We start from the raw sequence: 18,564 nt of genomic DNA, 5'->3' as shown, positions 1-18,564 counted from the left end.
TAACAAGAATTCGGCTACCACTACTGCTAAAACTGTTCCTATAAATCTTCATATACTAGCAAGTAACCATACCAAAAAAGGTATTTTAGCAAAAATGTTCCGCCTGAGAGTCCTTCAGAATCTTATAAAAACAGGAGCGAAATCATGCACAACCCTTAAAACCTACCTTAGAAAATTAATCCTAGAAGCTCTCGTAGACAGTGCAATCCTTCTCAAAAGGACATTATTTATTTTAGTTTTAAACAGGATGAAACCACTAACAAAACTAAGTACTAAACTACAAAAAAAACTTCTCAATAAACGGAATGTCAACAAAAATAACTTATTAAATATCTGTGGAGGTGAATGGAGTCACACCACGACCACAGAACCATATTTTAATGAAGAAGCAAACAAATAAAACCAAACAAACAAAATTGCCATCCATAGCAGTGGACAAGATTATGAATAAATTAATAATACCATCATGGAACAAGAAACACTGCTTACAAAAATATCCCCAGAAAACTCAGAATTACCTCTCCATTCGACTGAACCAGAACGTCCAATATACAAATGGCCATGCACGTTAATGTGTAACATTCCCAACAAATCTTTCAAATCTTTACGCCTCTTCCTCAATCAGTATGTGAAAGGTAAAGAAAAAATCAAAATGAAAGTGCTGCAAAATATGGATACCTGTCCAGTGCACAAATACACAAGATGACAAAGACATTCATTAGCCTGGATTTCAGGACCTATTTGCGAAATTACCTTCCATGATATCAAAATGATATGAACACATCATTCAACTTTAAGAAATCTAGTCTATGAACTCTTCTATGCTAAAAGTCCTGCTTTAGAACTAGCCAATTTAAATAACACTCTTCTACATGGTACACCCAAAGACCTACAAGAAAAAAATCGACTGTATCCAGAGAAAATATTTTGGAAGTGAAAGCCACTTACAAAATTCAATAGCTTTGGAACAGACTAGCAACAATTCTGCACATGGCAAACTTCTTTAACACACATACAAAAAATAAATACAAAAATTTAAAAGTACCTCAGATGAAGTACCAAACCATGTGTGTGTGTGTTGCCGTAGAACTTTTTACAAAAGTAAAACTAAAACTATAGACGTAACATACAAAATAGAAGACAATGAAGATTTCAAATGGTTTGAATTAGCTCTCTACCTTTTAGCAGAAAACAAATACGAAATAAGTGAACCCGTAATATGTTGCAGTTACTGCACTACAAAATTTGACAACATCCAAACTCCTTCACGTGCTATCACAAATAACTTGGAATTATTCCCACTACCAAAACCCCTGCAACAACTCAATTTATATGAGAGCATCATAATTCAAACAGTACACCCATTTCAAGCAATAATACGCCTTCAATCAAAAACAGCAAAATTACCTCCCTCTGAATTGATGAAAGGCATTTGTGGCAAAGTAGTTTATTTACCATTAGATCTGACAGAAAATGTGCACACTCTAGGAGTGCAACGTCCAATAGAGCAATCTTTAATTGTCTTAGAAAATGGTGTACCAAAAAAAGACAAACAAATTTGGCAACAACTCGTGGACTTACATAAAGTTAGACAAGCCTTGCAATATCTAAAAGACAATATTGAATACTACAAAGAAATAAATATTGAAGAAAACTTAAGGGAAACAACTGAAATAATTCAAGAGTCACCAGAAACTGGTCAATTTGAACTTCTGGATCCTGCTGCAGTATCCAATATTTTAGACCATTATACAATTCATCCATTACACTCTAATGACAGCATAGATGATGCACTAGAAACGTACCAAATGCGACAAACCAAAGGATCACCATTGAGCATATGGGAAAAAAGTATAGAAGCACGTGCTTATCCTCTACTATTTCCTACTGGCAATGGAGGAAGGTACAATGATAGACCCACTCAGATAACAGCACCAGAATACCGCTCATAACGAATCTATTCTTAAGATCCCAGATTTAGACAAAATGTGGAATACATATTCCACCTACTCTTTGAAAGTGACTAGCAACTCTATGTTACGGAGTTGCACACATATTGAAATCGGGAACCCACTTTCAAAATATGTCAGCTACGCAATTAATAAAAAAAGTGCAACAAAAAGATGAGGTTTTACAATCAAGCATTACAAATCTGTTTGCAAACATGCGTGGTACAAAAGAATACTGGTTCAGATGTCACGGAGATGTACGTTGTTTGATCAGAAACCTTGCACCACCCACTTGGTTTGTTACATTAAGTTGTGCAGAATATACATGGGAAGATTTACATGATTTCTTACGCATATCAAACAAAAACAAAACAAACACAGATATACTAACACCTAGAGAACTTTGCTCTCTAGATCCTGTTAATGTTTCAAGATATTTCCACCATTGTTTCATTGATATGCTACACTTTATTTGTAATAAAACTGTTCCTCCCCTCGGAGAAGTGCAACACTTCTTTTTGAGAAAAGAATACCAAGCCAGAGGATCATCACATATCCACATGCTTATATGGAATAAAGATGCTCCTAAATTTGGTCAGGACACTGATGCCACTGTTTTGCAGTTCATCCAAAAGTATTTCACTTGTGAAATCCCTTCACAAATGAGACATAGTGACCTTCATGCACAAATTGTACAATTTCAAAGACACAAATGTGGCAAATATTGTCGTCGCAAATACAAAAACAAAGGGAAATACTACATCAAATGCCGCTTTGGTTTCCCTAGACCAGTTACAGAAACAGGTGAAGAGAACAACTTCATGTCTTCAGTTGGGCATAGTGTTAAAGATAAATCACCTAAGAACACGTATTACATATAAAGAACAGAAGAATCAAAATGTATGAATGATTACAATGCAATCATTGCCCTCTTATGGAATGCAAACATAGATGTGCAGTACATTGCAGACAATTCCACTGCAGTTGCACGATATGTTACAGCCTACTTAACAAAAGCAGAAAAAACACAGCTTCAAGACCTCTGGTATTACCTATCATCAGACAAAACACTATCTCAGAAATTGTAAAGCTAAGGCATAAAAATGCTCTCTCATGTTGAATGTGGCACCTACGAAGCTGCAGATCATTTAACCAGTACTGCTTTGTATGGAAAATCTGAAAATATAGTATGGCTAGGTCTTGGTCCTGTTAAATCTAGAAAAAGAGTTCTCAAATCATATGAGGACATAGAAACAATAGCCAAAAATGATCTCAACAGCCAAGCATTTTGAAAAACAATTTATTAGACACATACTACCCGAACATGAGTACCACTTTGGAAACCATGTGTCTATACCACATAGCCCAAAACTTTGCATACAAAAATAATATAAAACCCGATGAAAAAAAGGAAGATATAGAGTGACAGATTGTGAGGGCAGCTTAGTGAAACTTACCAAACGAAGCTTAATATATCATATCAAATTGTCATTAAAAACTTCTCAACAGAAAGAACTATATTACATGTCCCTGCTACAACTTTTTTAACCATGGAGAAAAGAAGAAGAGATACTAGATAACTATGACTGCTATGAAGACGCTTTCAAAGCAAATGAAAGCACTATCACCGATGTGAACCTTACGCAGTACTAAACAATGTTGCACAATGAACAGCAACACAAAGAAGAACTCCAGGCCCAACTAGATAAGGACACTTGCGACAGTAGTCAACCTTCTGTAACAGGAAGCCAAGAACCACTGGGACAGCCACTAATAGCAAATGAGTCAGAATTAGCAATGACAGAAGTAGAACACACCATGTGTCACTATGAAGAAGATACAGAAGACTTAACTGTATTACAATCAAAACTTAACAAAGACCCGCGCAACATTTTTGAAGAAGTAACAAAAGAAATTGCACATGGTGTACAACACGAAAATAAAGAATGTACCTGCCAAAATTACAAACATATACTGCTATACATCAGTGGTGAAGCTGGTTCAGGCAAAACATTCTTAATCAAAATCATCAGCAAGTTCCTTCAACAATTGACAAACAACAAACTGTCAGCTGTTGTATTTGCCCCCACAGGTTTAGCTGCCTACAACATAGGCGGTGTCACTTTACACCGATTATTACTCCTTCCAGTAGAACACCAAAACAAATTAGACTATTACCAACTTTCTACAGAAGCTGCAATGGAACTACGCAGAGTATTAAACCAAATGAAAATGCTGCTGATAGATGAAGTGAGCATGGTCTCCAACCTAATGTTGGCTTTGATTCACCTCAGATTGCAAGAAGTACTTAAAACAAACTACGAAGAACTCTTTGGAGGAAAACACATTATTGTTTTCAGAGATCTTCAATTGACACCAGTGAAAGGTGAATCTATTTCTGAAACCTTAGGACACAAATTCTGCCCTAAAACTGTTGGCAGCATAGGAAATGTCAAACTTTGGCAACATTTCCAATACAGAGAATTAACAGAAAACATGCGCCAATCTGCAGACCTCACTTACGCCAACATTTTTAAAAGTATTAGAGTTGGTGTACTATCTCAAGAAGCACAAGCAATATTAAAAACCCGGCACATCCATGCATGTTATGGCAATAAATCATGTGCTACTGATGTTATGGAACAATTAGCACACAAAAATGTCAATTGTATGTCCTTAATCTCAACTCTTGCAAGCTGTTCCAAATTCAATGAAACAATGTTGAAAAAAGAAATGCAACCAATAATTGGAATTTGCTCCACAGACAAACTGGACGTACATGGTATAACACTACCCATGTGTCAACAAGCCACAACAAGACTAAATACCTTAGAAAATTCTATCTCCAACAGAGCTGGGTTGGAGAAAATATTAAAATTATCCTTAAACTGTAGAGTAATGCTTAAACGTAACCTTGACATGGAGCAATGACTAGTTAATGGAGCACTGGGTAAAGTTATTGGCTTTCAAACATACCCACATGACAACAACATTCAGTTTGTCAATATTCTCTTTGACAAACTTTCAGAAGTGAAAAGGATAGGGCGCTCAAAAGCTTGATTCCTTCTCTTCAAAGACATGTATGTACGCAGAGAACAATTTTCTCTAACTTTAGCATATGCCGTCACCATTCATAAATCCCAAGGTCTTACCCTAGACAAAGCATTGATAGATATTGGTAAACAATCTTTAAAGAAGGCATGAGCTATGTAGCACTATCACGCTTAGGAACACTTGAGGGTCTATTTCTAATCAACTTTGATGCAAGTAAAGTGAACACTGATATTCCTTGCATTTTAGAATACAATAGACTACGTTCACTATACACCCCCATCTAAAATCATATTGTGTTCCACAAAAAGGAAAATGTAAAAGAAAACTAATTCAAACTGACATCCAACAGGATCTGACTGCAAATCCTCCAAAGAGAGTAAAATAAGCTAATACTTCATCAATTACCACAACCAAAGAAGAACCTATTAGTCAAAGTAACTCAGGTACGTCTTCAAAGAAGCATCATACACTCCGAAAAAATGACTTGGACACAGAACTATTTGGTCCATTCAAATTTTCAAATATAACTGGTGTAAGTTGCTATGCAAATGTAGCAATGAATATTCTATTTCAATTGTTACCAATTGTTGACAACAGTTACTTACACAGTACAGACCAATTGTGTTTGCAAATTTTAGTCCTTTATAGAAACGCAACAAACAATCCTGACAACACGTATAGTGTTCACGGAATAAGACAAGAATTGGACTACTGTGCTGGAACGGTGAAATTCACTATGAACTCACAAGAAGATCCACAAGAATTTCTAATGTACTTACTACAAGTACTGGAAAACAAAAACATCCCTATAAATGACATCTTCCAGATTTCATACATGTGGAAACATACATGCACTCTCTGCAACAATGTCACACAGGAACAAATCCCTAATGAGCGCTTCATGTATGTATCCATACCTAATTGTGAATCCATTCCATTTCAGCAACTTGTACAAAATTCAAACCATGGCAGATTATGTACTACCTGCAATTCAGATAATCGCTCCACCTTACTAATACAAACACATAGTAACTACGTAATACTAATTCTTCTACGTTACAATGCAGATGGTACCAAAAACAACTGCAAGCTGACTGGATTCACACACAGTCAAGTATCACTTGGTAAGAAAACCTTCACAACAATAGGTATAATCTACCACACAGGAGCCACAACCAATGCAGGTCACTACACTGCATATATTAAAAAGAAATGTGGATGGTTCGAATCATTTGCTTTAAACGCATCTTCATAGCAGTCATAGTTATCTAGTATGTTTTCCTCTTTTCTCCATGGTTTAAAAAGTTGAAACAGAGAAATGTAATATAGTTCTTTCTGTTGAGGAGTTTTTAATGATAATTTTACATGATGAATTAAGCTTTGTTTGGTAAGTTTCACTAAGCTCCCTTCACAACCGGTCACTCTATATCTATCTTTTCTTTCATCTGGTTTTATTTTATTTTTGTATGCAAAGTTTTGAGCTATGTGGTATAGGCACATGCTTTCCAAAGTGCTACTCCTGTCCGGATAGTATGTGTCCAGTAAATTGTTTTTTAGAATGTCTTGGCTATTGGGATCATTTCTGGCAATTGTTTCTATGTCCTCATATGATTTCAGAACTCTTTTTCTAGATTTAGCAGGACCAAGATTTAGCCATACTATGTTGTCTGATTTTCCATACAAAGCAGTACCGGTTAAATGATCTGCTGCTTCATAGGCGCCACATTCTCTATGAGAGAGCATTTTTATGCCTAGGCTGTACAATTTCTGTGATAGTGTTTTGTCTGATGCCAGTTCATCCCTGAGGTCTCGAAGCTCTGTTTTTTCTGCTTTTGTTAAGTAAGCTGTAACATATCATGCAACAGCAGTAGATTTGTCAGCAGTTTACTGCACATCTATGTTTGCATTCCGTAAGAGGGCAATGATTGCATTGTAATCATTGAACTATTTTGATTCTTCTGTTATTTTTATGTAATACGTGTTCTTAGGTGATTTACCTTTAACACTATGTCGAACTGAAGACATGAGGTTGTTTACTTCACCTGTTTCTGTTGCTGGTCCAGGGAAACCAAAGTGGCATTTGGTGTAGTATTTACCTTTGTTTTTGTATTTGCGGCGACAATATTTGCCACATTTGAGTCTTTGAAATTGTAAAATCTGCCCATGCAGCTCACTGTGTGTCTGTTGTGAAGGGATTTCACAAGTGACATATTTTTGGATAAACTGCAAAACAGTGCTCTCACTGTCATGCCCAAATTTAGGTGCACCTTTGATCCATAACATGCATATTCTGCACAACTTAGTGTAACAAACCAAGTCGGTGGTCCAAGGTTTCTGATCATACAACGCACATCTCCGTGCCATTGGAACCAGTATTACTTTGTACCACGCATGTTTGCAAACAAATTTGTTATACTTGATTGTAAAACCTCATCTTTTTCCTATACTTTTTGTATTAACTGCATAGCTGACACATTTTGAAAGTAGGCTCCAGATTTTAAAATGTGTGCAACACCGTAACATAGCGTAGCTAATTCACTTTCATAGAGTAGGTGGAATATGCATTCCACATTTTGTCTAAATCTGGGATCTTGTGAATACATTTGTAATGAGCGGTATTCTGATGCCCCAATCTGAGTGGGTCTATCATCATATCTTCCACCTTTGCCAGTAGGAAATAGCAGTGGAAAAGCATGTGCTTCTATACTTTTTTCCCATATACTCATTGGAGAACCTTTGGCTTGCCGCATTTGGTAGGTTTCTAGTGCATCATCTATGCTTTCATTGGAATGCAATAGATGAATTGTGTACTGGTCCAAAAGAGTGGATACTGTAGCAAGATTCAGAAGTTTGAATTGTCCAGTTTCGGATGGCTCTTGCATTATTTCCGTTATTTCCCTTAAGCTTTTTTCAATATTTATTTCCCTGTAGTACTCATTATTGTCTTTTAGATATTGCAATGCTTGTCTAACTTAATGTAAGTCCACCAGTTGTTGCCAAATTATTTTGTCTTTTGCTGGTACACCATTTACCAAGACTATTAAAGAATGCTCTATTTAACGTTGCACTCCTAGAGTGTGTACATTTTCAGATAGATCTAATGGCAAATAAACTACTTTGCCATGAATGCCTTTCACCAATTCAGAGGGAGGTAATTTTGCTGTTTTTGGTGGAAGGCGTATAATTGCTTGAAATGGGTGAAGTGTTTGAATTATGATGCTCTCATACAAATTGAGTTGTTTGCAGGATTTTTGGTAGTGGGAACAATTCCACATTATTGGTAATAGCATGTGAAGGAGTGTGGTTGTTGTCTAATATTGTAGTACAGTAACTGCAACATATTAGGCATTCAGTTAGTTCATATTTGTTCTCTGCTAAAAGGTAGAGAGCTAATTCAAACCATTTGGAATCTTCATTGTCTTCTAATTTGTATTCTATTTTCACATTTCTTGCGTTGCTTTTGTAAAATGTTCTGCGGCAACACACACACACACATGGTTTGGTACTTCAGCCGATGCCCTTTCAAATTTTAGTATTTCTTTTCTGTATGTGTGTAATAGAAGGTTGCTATGTGCAGATGTGTTGTTACTATGTTGTAAAACTATTGCATTTTGTAAGTGGCTTTCACTTCCAAAATACTTTCTCTGAATACGGTCAATTCCTTCTTGTAAGTATTTGGGTGTAACATGTAGAAGAGTGTTATTTAAATTGCCTAATTCTGGAGCTGGAATTTTTGCATAATATATTTTATACACTAGATATCTAACATTTGAATGATGTACTGATATCATGGAAGGTGCTTTTGCAAATAGGGCCAGAAATGCAGGCTAATGAATGTCCTTGTAGTCCTGTGTATTTGCACACTGGACAAATATCCATATTTTGCAGCACTTTCACTTTACTTTTGTCTTTCCCTTTTACATACGAATTGAGGAACTGACGTAAGGATTTGAAAGCTTTGTTTGGAATGGCAAACATTGATGTGCACGTCCATTTGTATACTGGACGGTGTGGCTCAGTTTTCAGGGGATACTTTTGTAAGCAGTGTTTCTTGTTCCATGATGGTACTATTGATTTTCTCATACCCTCGTCCACTGCTATGGATGGCAATTGTGTTTGTTTGATTTTGTTTGTATGCTTCCTCATTAAAATATGGTTCTGTGGTTGTCGTGTGACTCCATTAACATTTCTTTTGTAGTTTGGTACTTAGTTTTGTTAGTGCTTTCATCCTACTTAACACTAATATAAACAACTTCCTTTTGAGAAGGATTGCACTGTCCATGAGAGCTTGTAGGATTAACTTTCTACGGTAGGTTTTAAGGGGTGAGGATGATTTTGGTCCTCTTCTTAGTAGATTCTGAAGCACTCTGTGATGAAACATTTTTGCTAAAATACTTTTTTTACTATGGGTTCTTGTTACTATATCAGGAATATTAGGAGCATTGATAGCTGTACTGGCAGCCGTTTTTTTGCCACGCTTTTTGTGTTTTGTGACGCATTTTGATGGAGGAGGTAAAGTTTCGGTAGTTGAAGCTTCCTTTGTTTTGCTAAACGACTGCATTAGCTGTTTTGTTCGTACTTTCTCTACAAGCTCTACTATAGATGGATGCTTACATTGAACACTTTTATTTTTATTTGTTCTAGTTCTGCGTTCCTTTCTACAAAGTTGCTTTTTGGTAGGCATTCTTTGGTGTCTGTTGAAAAAAAGAAGGCATGCTTTGGTCTGTTGTTCAATGTATGTGTGCTGTGTGTATGCGTGAATGAGTCTCATGGGGAAGCTCTTTGTTATGGTGTGTGAATGTGCTTTGGCCTCTTACAATGATTTGGGAAGGCTATTTTACTGTTTGTATACTATTGCAATGTGCTTCAGGTGAGAGTACAAAGTGGCCTAGTGGTGACGAGAAGCATTATTAGTAAACAAAATGCCATAAACTTGAAACAGCAACTTCTTTTTCTAGAACTAACATTATAATGATTCTGTATGTTATTTGAGTTCCAAACACACAGGGATTTGTGAGCCATTCTGCCTGTTATTCTCTGTTTAATAAATGGGTATTTGTAGGTAGAATGGTTCAGAAATCAATGTTTACTTTGGTGTACAAATTAAATAAATAACCCACGCAGCCTCATTGAGGAATAGTTACAATGCAAAGTTAGTACGGTGCTTACTTTTTTTTGCGAAATGACCGGGTTTCGTCGGATATGTCGTTTGCAGTGTAGATGCTGTTGATTCTCAGGAGAGTAGTCTTCACTGCGATTGAAAAAAAACATTAATTACTTTGTGTGTTTACAGCAGTGATGATACTGCACACATTAATTGTGCATCTTTCGTCAGAGCATTCTCCTTTCATATTTAAACCCAGTGCACATGTGCACTTCACTTCACTCTGTGCAGCTTGTGTATGTTACTTGCAATATGTTACTTGCAAGTCCTTCTGAATTGAGAACAATTTTAATGTTATCGTAATGCCTTGTTTTTTAAAAGATATACCATCTATAGGAGAGAGGTTTGTATGTGATAGGGCATAATAGTAGATGTGAAAAAATGTTCTACTTCCAAATTATAAGCAGAATGCTGACACATCGGAAGACCCTGAGAGAGAGATGTCACCACAGCAATCGGGAGATCTTATTTTTCTCATACCATCACATTGCAAGTACCATTACTGTAGGCCGTACACAGTACAAAACTCCGACATTTTCGAATGCAAAATCCAGTTTCGCCCTAAATAGGCATGCTTGTAACGTATGTATAGGTTATGCGGAAGACAGTAAGATGTTGTGCGGTTTGTCAATAATAAATCGGACATCTTGCACTTAAAAGGGGGAGCGTTGGTATGTATTGCGTATGCACATTTAGCGGCATTCATTTATTTAAATTACATCATAAGGGTTGCACATGTTCTCTGATTAAAATATGCATACATGTACTCTATACTCATGCATGTGTGCATGCATGGAGTGCACTTAGAAATCCGCAACACTTGTACAGTAGTTTGTGAAGTAGGTGCTTTGCAATGATATGCAACTTCAAGTCAGAGTCATCGACATTGCATTTGAAGTGCGCAATGTTGATGACGGAGTTAGATTTAGCGATGTTGAATGTGATTGGTGGATGGTTGTGTGACTGTTAGTTGTGTGCAATGAGGGACTCAACTTGCTACCGATGAGGAAAGGGTAGAAGGACTGGGTAAGAGCTACGTGCCGCACGTAGGCAACGCTTGTCCGCGGGTAGGGCGTGTCACATACAGGTTTCTACCGCAAATCCTGCATCGAAAGCGGACTGTAGGCATCAGCCAATCAGATGTTCACATTACTCTTTTGTGTCGAAAGACGGTGCGTATACTGAAGATGGCAGAGGTCAGGGTTTTGGTGCTTGGAGACATTTTTGTCCATGGCTTACAAAACTATGCCCAGAGTAGGCATGTGGCACACCATTTCGATGTGAGAGGAGTGGAGGTGGTGTGGAGCGTTGACACTGATGCCAATGCTGCGGCAATTCTGCAAGTTTGCAGAGACATGCGTACGGTGACCACTCCTCATGTGGTAATTTTGCACTATGGTGCTTGCCATTTGGGCTACGTGAATTCATGTACTTTTTTTGGCAGATTTGGGACAGTTGGTTGAAGCACTCATGAACATCTTCCCAACAATGAAAGTAATTTTTTCTGGTTTACTCCCTAGAGTAAAATGGGACAACAATTCTGTTTTCTGTCCAGATCAAAGTATTGGGAGGCGTATCATCAATCGCGGCATGCATGCTTTCATGTTACGAGCTGGTAGGTTTTTCTGCAGCCACGATAACATTGTTCCAAGTAAAGCAGATTATTTTGAGGCAGATGGTGTTGCGCTATCTTCTTTGGGAAATGCCATGTTCTTTTGGAATGTAAGGCTTGCTTTAGAGAAGGTTCTGTAATGGTTGTCGGAGTACAGTAAGCACAAAAAATACATCTGCCCAAAAACAAAAAAACGTCTCTTTTCAGAGCCCGCCTTAAAGGGGAAAAAGGGGAATAATACTTTAATGTACTGTCGTCACGCTCTGATCCCATACATGTCCGTGGATATGGCGGTAGTTTGCAGGCTGCGCATATCACCAACAGGGATTCTGGGGTGGAGACGCATGCAAATGAGAATGAGCGGAGCTAGGGATTGGTCAATAAAGTTCAGTAGTTATGTTCTGAGATTCAGTAAGACCGTCTTCTCCCTGACAGGAGACCACACAGCCATGCCTCTGCGTACTCGAAAACAGATTATCTGGATTTTGGGAGACTCATGGATACAATGGTTGAAGGTGCATGTAGAAAGCTGCCGTCTATCTGCAGAACTCAGATTTCCTCATGTGGAAGTGCACTGGCATGGCGTGCGTGAATGAGGTGGCTGAACTTGGTACCTCTCTGCGTTACTTTACTGACAGAGCGTCCTCCAGCTATACTTATCATTCATTGCAGAGGCAACAGTTTAGGCCATGTCTCTGGAATTTCTTTGCAATTGCAATGAAGGAAGGACTTGCGAAGGTCATGGACATGTTTCGAAATTGTCAAATACTTTTTTCCCGTATTGCACAAAGACAAATATGGCTGCGTTTTTCTGCCATTGGTCCACAAATGGAGAAAGCGAGACGCATTGTGAATATGGCTGTTTGTGCCTTTCTAAGAGATGTTGGCATGTCCTCCTCATTCCACAATGAAAACATTTTGTTTCGCAGCTCTTTCATTTTCAGCAGAGATGGAGTCCATCTCACATATGCTGGCAATCAGATTTTTCTTCACAATGTACAAAATGCATTGCAACCTCTTTTGCATTCACAATAACCTATGTGACAATCAGTTTTCTCCAATCCACAGTTTTTGACCCACACAACACACCACCGAAAGGCTCTTTTCCGAGCCACCACTTACTCCCAGCGCCCACTTCATTGGGTTTGCTCTGCTTGCACCCTCCTTTTTTGTGTGTCCTACGACTGTCCGCGAACTTTTTCACGAATGCGCAGACGCCTACATCGGTCACTTGATAGTTCTATCATTAAACTGAGAAAGGCAGCTCTGAAAAGAGCCATTTTTTTAAAATGTTTGTTGTTTTCCACTTTCCTGCTTTTGGCCACACGACACACTAGGAGAGGAGGAAAAAGGAAGGGACACCAACCACAGGGATAAGAAATTGCAAGTGCACAGAGAAAGATATAGGGTGAGCTTCACTTAGGTAAGGAGCAGATCTTCTGGTGCTCTGTGTCCGTAGCCTCAAAAGCACTTTGAAAACTCTCCCCCCTGCAGAGTACTGCATCACAATACATACACACTATTGTCACCTTTGAAAGGTAAGGGTCAACAGCATTGCGAATGGCTTGTGAGGCAGCTGGAGGGAGCCACTCCCCCACAGGAGTGTCTCTTGTGGTGAGAGGATCGGACACGAAGGATGCTGTGGAGGAACTCAATCGACTACGCTCTTCACATGGCACCAGCTTGCGAATGTCCGCACTGTGGAACAAAGTGAGGTGTCGCTTCATGGCTGTCGTACCAAAGCTGTGCGCACCAGGTCTCCCGCGACTCAGCACCACTTGGCACTGGTTACAGCTCAACAGGTTTGCACGTGCTGTTGATACGTTCCCATAAATGTAAAACAACCGCCACACCCATGACTCCCGGTGAGTGCTTGTAGTGCGGAGCTCCTCCATCTCATTCTCTTCCTCCTCTTCTTCCTTGATCTCTACATCCCCACCCGTGTATCTCTCAGCAGGCTCTTGGGGAGGTGGTGGTGGTGGCGGGTTTGGGGGTGGTGCAGAGGCTAATGAAGCAACAGCAGCCATGGATGCCATACCAATTACTTTCCTTTTGGTCACTACAGAAGTAAAGGCAGTACACCTCAATCTGCTATAGCTAGAAGGACAACAAAGATGTGCTCGGGGGTGTGGCCACTTATAGGGATGGAGGGGTGCGCCTCGAGACCTTCTTCATCATTGAAAAGCATTCCGAAAATTTTACACAACGTGTCCACAGGTAAGCTATTGGAGGTCATTACAACCCCGGCGTTAAGGGTTAACAACAGCGTTAACCCTTAACGCCGGATTCCCACTTTAACGCCTGCTTTTGGCAGGCGTTAAAGTCCATGGCGCTAACCCGCCATGGTGCTAATTACGCCGCCGTAATTTACGGCGGCGTAATTAGCGCCTTCCCCACTCCCATTATGCCCTATGGGGCAAAAATGGGAATGGGGAAGGGAAAATGGGAAATGGGGATTTACCGTCCCACTCACCTTGGAATGGGGCGGTAAATCCGCAATCCACCATGGTGTAAACATAGTTTACACCATGGTGGTAAAGTTGGTGCACTTAGCACCAAAGTTGTAATGAGGGCCATTGTCTCGGATATGTGAAATTATATTTTTAGACTGTACAATAAGTTTCCTTGTGTGCATAAGTTCCTTTTGTACTGCTGCGGAAGCACACAAACTGTGCAAATTAGTCCTCACGCTCAGCATGGGAGCAGTCACATGATGACGTCCTGAACACATCCACGCCAGAAATGGGTGTCCGATGGACAGCAAATGCAGACTAACAAACTTGCGCATGCGCGCAAGTGTCCTAAGGACAGCGTCCTAAGGACAGTGTTCGGGTTCTCAAACTAATTCAAAGTGTGACACAAGTGAGACGGATAGTTAAGGTCAGGCGCGATGTTCGCTGTACTTATGGTTGCACTGCGCATGTGCATACATGATATGCTCACTGTACGGACAGGTGCATTGTCCTTAGGACACCTCCATTTTGTTTGACTACGAACTTGCCGGCCACCGCGCCTGTCCTACGGATGCCACCATCTTTCCTGCAGAGCATACGGGCAGGTATACTGTCATTAACACACTCCCATTTTACTCATTCACTTCCATCCCGGACACCTGGTGTGTTCTACGAACATGTTGTATCTCGTTTGTCAGCGGTACGGTGAGGTATAACGTCCTTACGACGCCCTTTTCAGTTTATGCAGGCACAACTTGCACAGATGGTGCCGTCAAACATCAACTCCATCGCACTTGACATTAGTAAGGGTAGGTGTACTGCCTTCACAACATCCACATTCCATTCCTTACGGATACGTCGAACAGACACGCTGTTCGCGAACATTTTAAGTCTTATTAAAAAATAAATATATTCCTCACTCTCTTTAACTACAACTACTATACAAAAACATTCCAAACACACACCCACCTTTCATTCCAAAGAAATACCGGGGAAGCAGATACTGACACAAATTTAGGATTCAACACGGGCTGGTTATGAGGGGGAGATTTGTGAGGGGAAGAAGGGATGGATGTTTCGTCGAAATGTCTATTTTCTTCTTGAAGGTTTGGGATTGTTTCATTAGGGAATGGAGAAGGGGGGCAGGTACAGGTTGGACAGTGGTAACGTACTTTCCCTCTCACACAGTCCTCCACAAACTCCCTTAAACTTTTAAAATTCTCATTCAACGTCTCCATTTTTCGCTCAATCCTTTTCATCCTGTCTTCTTCTGTCTCGTTTGTTGGCCTTTCTTCTTTTCTTTCCTGGTCTGTAAAAAATAAATATATATCTATTAAATGCCCATAAAATACTGCCCATTACTTTGCATACGCAGAGTGCTGTGTACCATTGCTATCGCTCTCTTCCGACATTTCCCCATGCGGAAAGTACTGTTCCAACCACTCCAATGTACTTGTCATTTCTGTGTCAAAAACCAGGAAAGGAATTATTATTTATGCACCACATACCAAAAGAAAATACACACACATACAAAAAAATGACCTTCACTTACTATTTTGATGTTATTTCCCTTCGTCCTACTGCGTCCGTCCACTGTCGGTCCACGCTGCAGAGTTTCTATGAAGTAATTACGATAGAGGCATCCTTTTTTTTATGGTACCATCCATTTCATTCTACATGGCTATTAAATGCATCTTTTTCATTTCACATGCTCAGGTTTCCTTATTTATTTACTTATACTTATAATGTCTTCCAGTCCTTTTTCTAAGTTCAACATTTTTTGTGTAAAAGAAATAGTACATTTTCAGATACTCCCTGCCTGTTTGGGTACTGTTGACCTCGTCCGCCCCCGTCTGCAAACAGGCACTCAGTCCGTCCCTTTCTAATATCAATAGGGAGGGGGTTCTGTATGTTCTATGATACATGTACATCAAGTGCAAGCATTATACTACATTTCTCCCAAAATCACATGACAACAGTGTATATTCAGAACACCAACTTCATTATCACAATTTTACAATTAAGTTCCCCTTCCAAAAACCTGTAAAATTCACTACAAAAAAAACTTTGTTAAGGGGACGTTATGGTTGAGTTGCCCTACCAAAAACCTGTAAAATTCACTACAAAAAAAACTATGTTAAGGGAACGTTATGGTTAAAAGTGTAACACTGCCGTGTGGACAGTGAGATCAGTTGTGCATGCATGCTAGTGTCCATAGACCTGGGTGGAGCACCGAAACTAATTAAAAATGCGACCCACCTAGGTGACATGTCCAGACAGGCGCAATATCTAGGGTTACCTCCATTTTGGTTACGGACAGCACGGACAGTCGCAGAATATGCAGACTGCAAATTGGGCTTTTTAAAAAAAAAACACACCAACTGTACACACACACACACATATTTATAAAAACAAAAACATACAATCAATTAGGAAAGAGATGGGGAATCAGAATGGGGAATATATTTGGAAGAATTGGGGTTTTCAACACACTGTTCATGAAGGGAGGAAGGGGTTGAGGTTTCATCATAGAGTCTTTCATTTAGGGAACTTGATTGGGATGATTGGTTGGGGCAGGGTGAATGGGCACAGTTACATGTCAGGCAGTGATATTGTACATTTTCCTTCAAATGATTTTTCACAAATGTCATCAACTGTATGACATTATTTAGTTCATCAATTTTTGCAGATGAGTTCATCAGTTCATTCTGTGCTTGTGCAGTTATGAGCTGTCTGCGACCATCTTCAAGTTCATTTACATGTAATTTGGGCCCACTTTCCTCATTCCCACTATGTACTGTTAAAAATAAAACCACATAACTTTTTCTCCTTTAAAAATGTATTCTGTACCATTAGAGTTGTTTTATTCACTCATTTTGTCATGTAGGAAATGTTCCTAGAACCATTCCAGTGTGCTTGCCATTTTTGTTCAAAGGAAACAATACTGCTATTTCTTACAAGTAATGCTACAGAAAACAGAAAAAAATACAGTGCACTTACTATGTTTCTAAGGGTTTCTTCTGGAACAACTGCCAGCTGCCTGTCAGTGTGTAAGCAAGGTTAAAGTGAGGTAATACTGTTAGGTGTACAGTTAAGCTTTGTGCTTGGTGCATTCCATTATGTTGGTCACCCTATGAAAACATACTTTTGGTTTCTCAAGTACAGAATTTCTATAGATATTTATATTTGGATGTGCTCCACATATCTCTTATTGTTTCATGTACATGTCTTTGCCCGTTTCAGGATACAACAATGTAAGGTAACCCCTCTGCCCCTGTGCTGAATGCTGTCCGAAGTCCGTGGACAGTCGCGTGGTCTGCAGATTCTGAATCTATCACAATGGCCCAGAGGGTGGGGTCGGTATGATGTAAGGAACATGTAGAAGACTTAAAGGTATCCTGGTAAAAACCAATGAAATTCAGTGAACAAACTTTGTTAAAGATATGTTATGGTTAAGTTGCACTTTTAAAAACCTATCAAATTCAGTGAAAAAACGTTGTGGGGAAGGTCCGCAAACCCAATGCAATGTATGCTTTTCTAAATGTGTGGGGAGACTTTCATTTCGCACGATTGTGAATGCTAATTATTTTGCTTTGTATCAAAATCTTTATTTTCGGATTGTTTCTTTGACAGCGCCTTTTCATTCAGTTCTGTTCCGTGATCTGTTTGAATTTGCTGTCCCAGCTGCATCTGGGACTCTGAATAAAACTGTTACTTCTTGCACTAGCACACACTCTTTTTTGACTACTTTTGAAATTTTCTGGTGAGTTCTACAGTGACCCTCTTTACATTTTTGGAGGCCCTAGCGAGATATCTCTGCGGTTCGACTGACGATAGCATCCATTGGCCAGTACAAAGAGCCCGAGCCAGTAAGGGTCCATGGGAGCCATTTCCCAAAAGTCTGCCTGGTCTGGCAATGCCTTCACTCTGACCGAAAGGGCAGGCCTCTTATGTCAAGGGAAGTGAAGCATCTCCTAAAAGGATGCACAAGTGTACCCATGCACAAACTCACCAGGGGCAGGGGGGGACTCTTTTTATGTTGTATAGGATGCACCCTCGTTAATGCTGAAGTGATCGTAGTAGATATTAGGTCTGCCATTCCGATAGGAACAGGTAGATGGTGGCACATCTGCGCTATTGCAGAGGGTTGGGTAATAAGTGATGGACCTTGTTAGACAAGAGTCGCGCATAGTGCAGGCAATTGGTATAGTTGCATTATTTTCTTTTCTTTTGGGAAGAGTGCATTTGGGGTAGATGCGCACACATGTTTGTGAGTAGCAGCAGTTCGCTTTTCAGCATTGTGAAAAGTGATCATAATGTTTGTCTTATGTG

The sequence above is a fragment of the Ambystoma mexicanum genome, chromosome 7q (assembly GCF_040938575.1).
Source record: "Ambystoma mexicanum isolate Mex_15411 chromosome 7q, UKY_AmexF1_1, whole genome shotgun sequence".
Lineage (NCBI taxonomy): Eukaryota > Metazoa > Chordata > Amphibia > Caudata > Ambystomatidae > Ambystoma > Ambystoma mexicanum.
The sequence above is the reverse complement of the archived record's forward strand: the minus strand, read 5'-3'. Positions refer to the sequence as shown.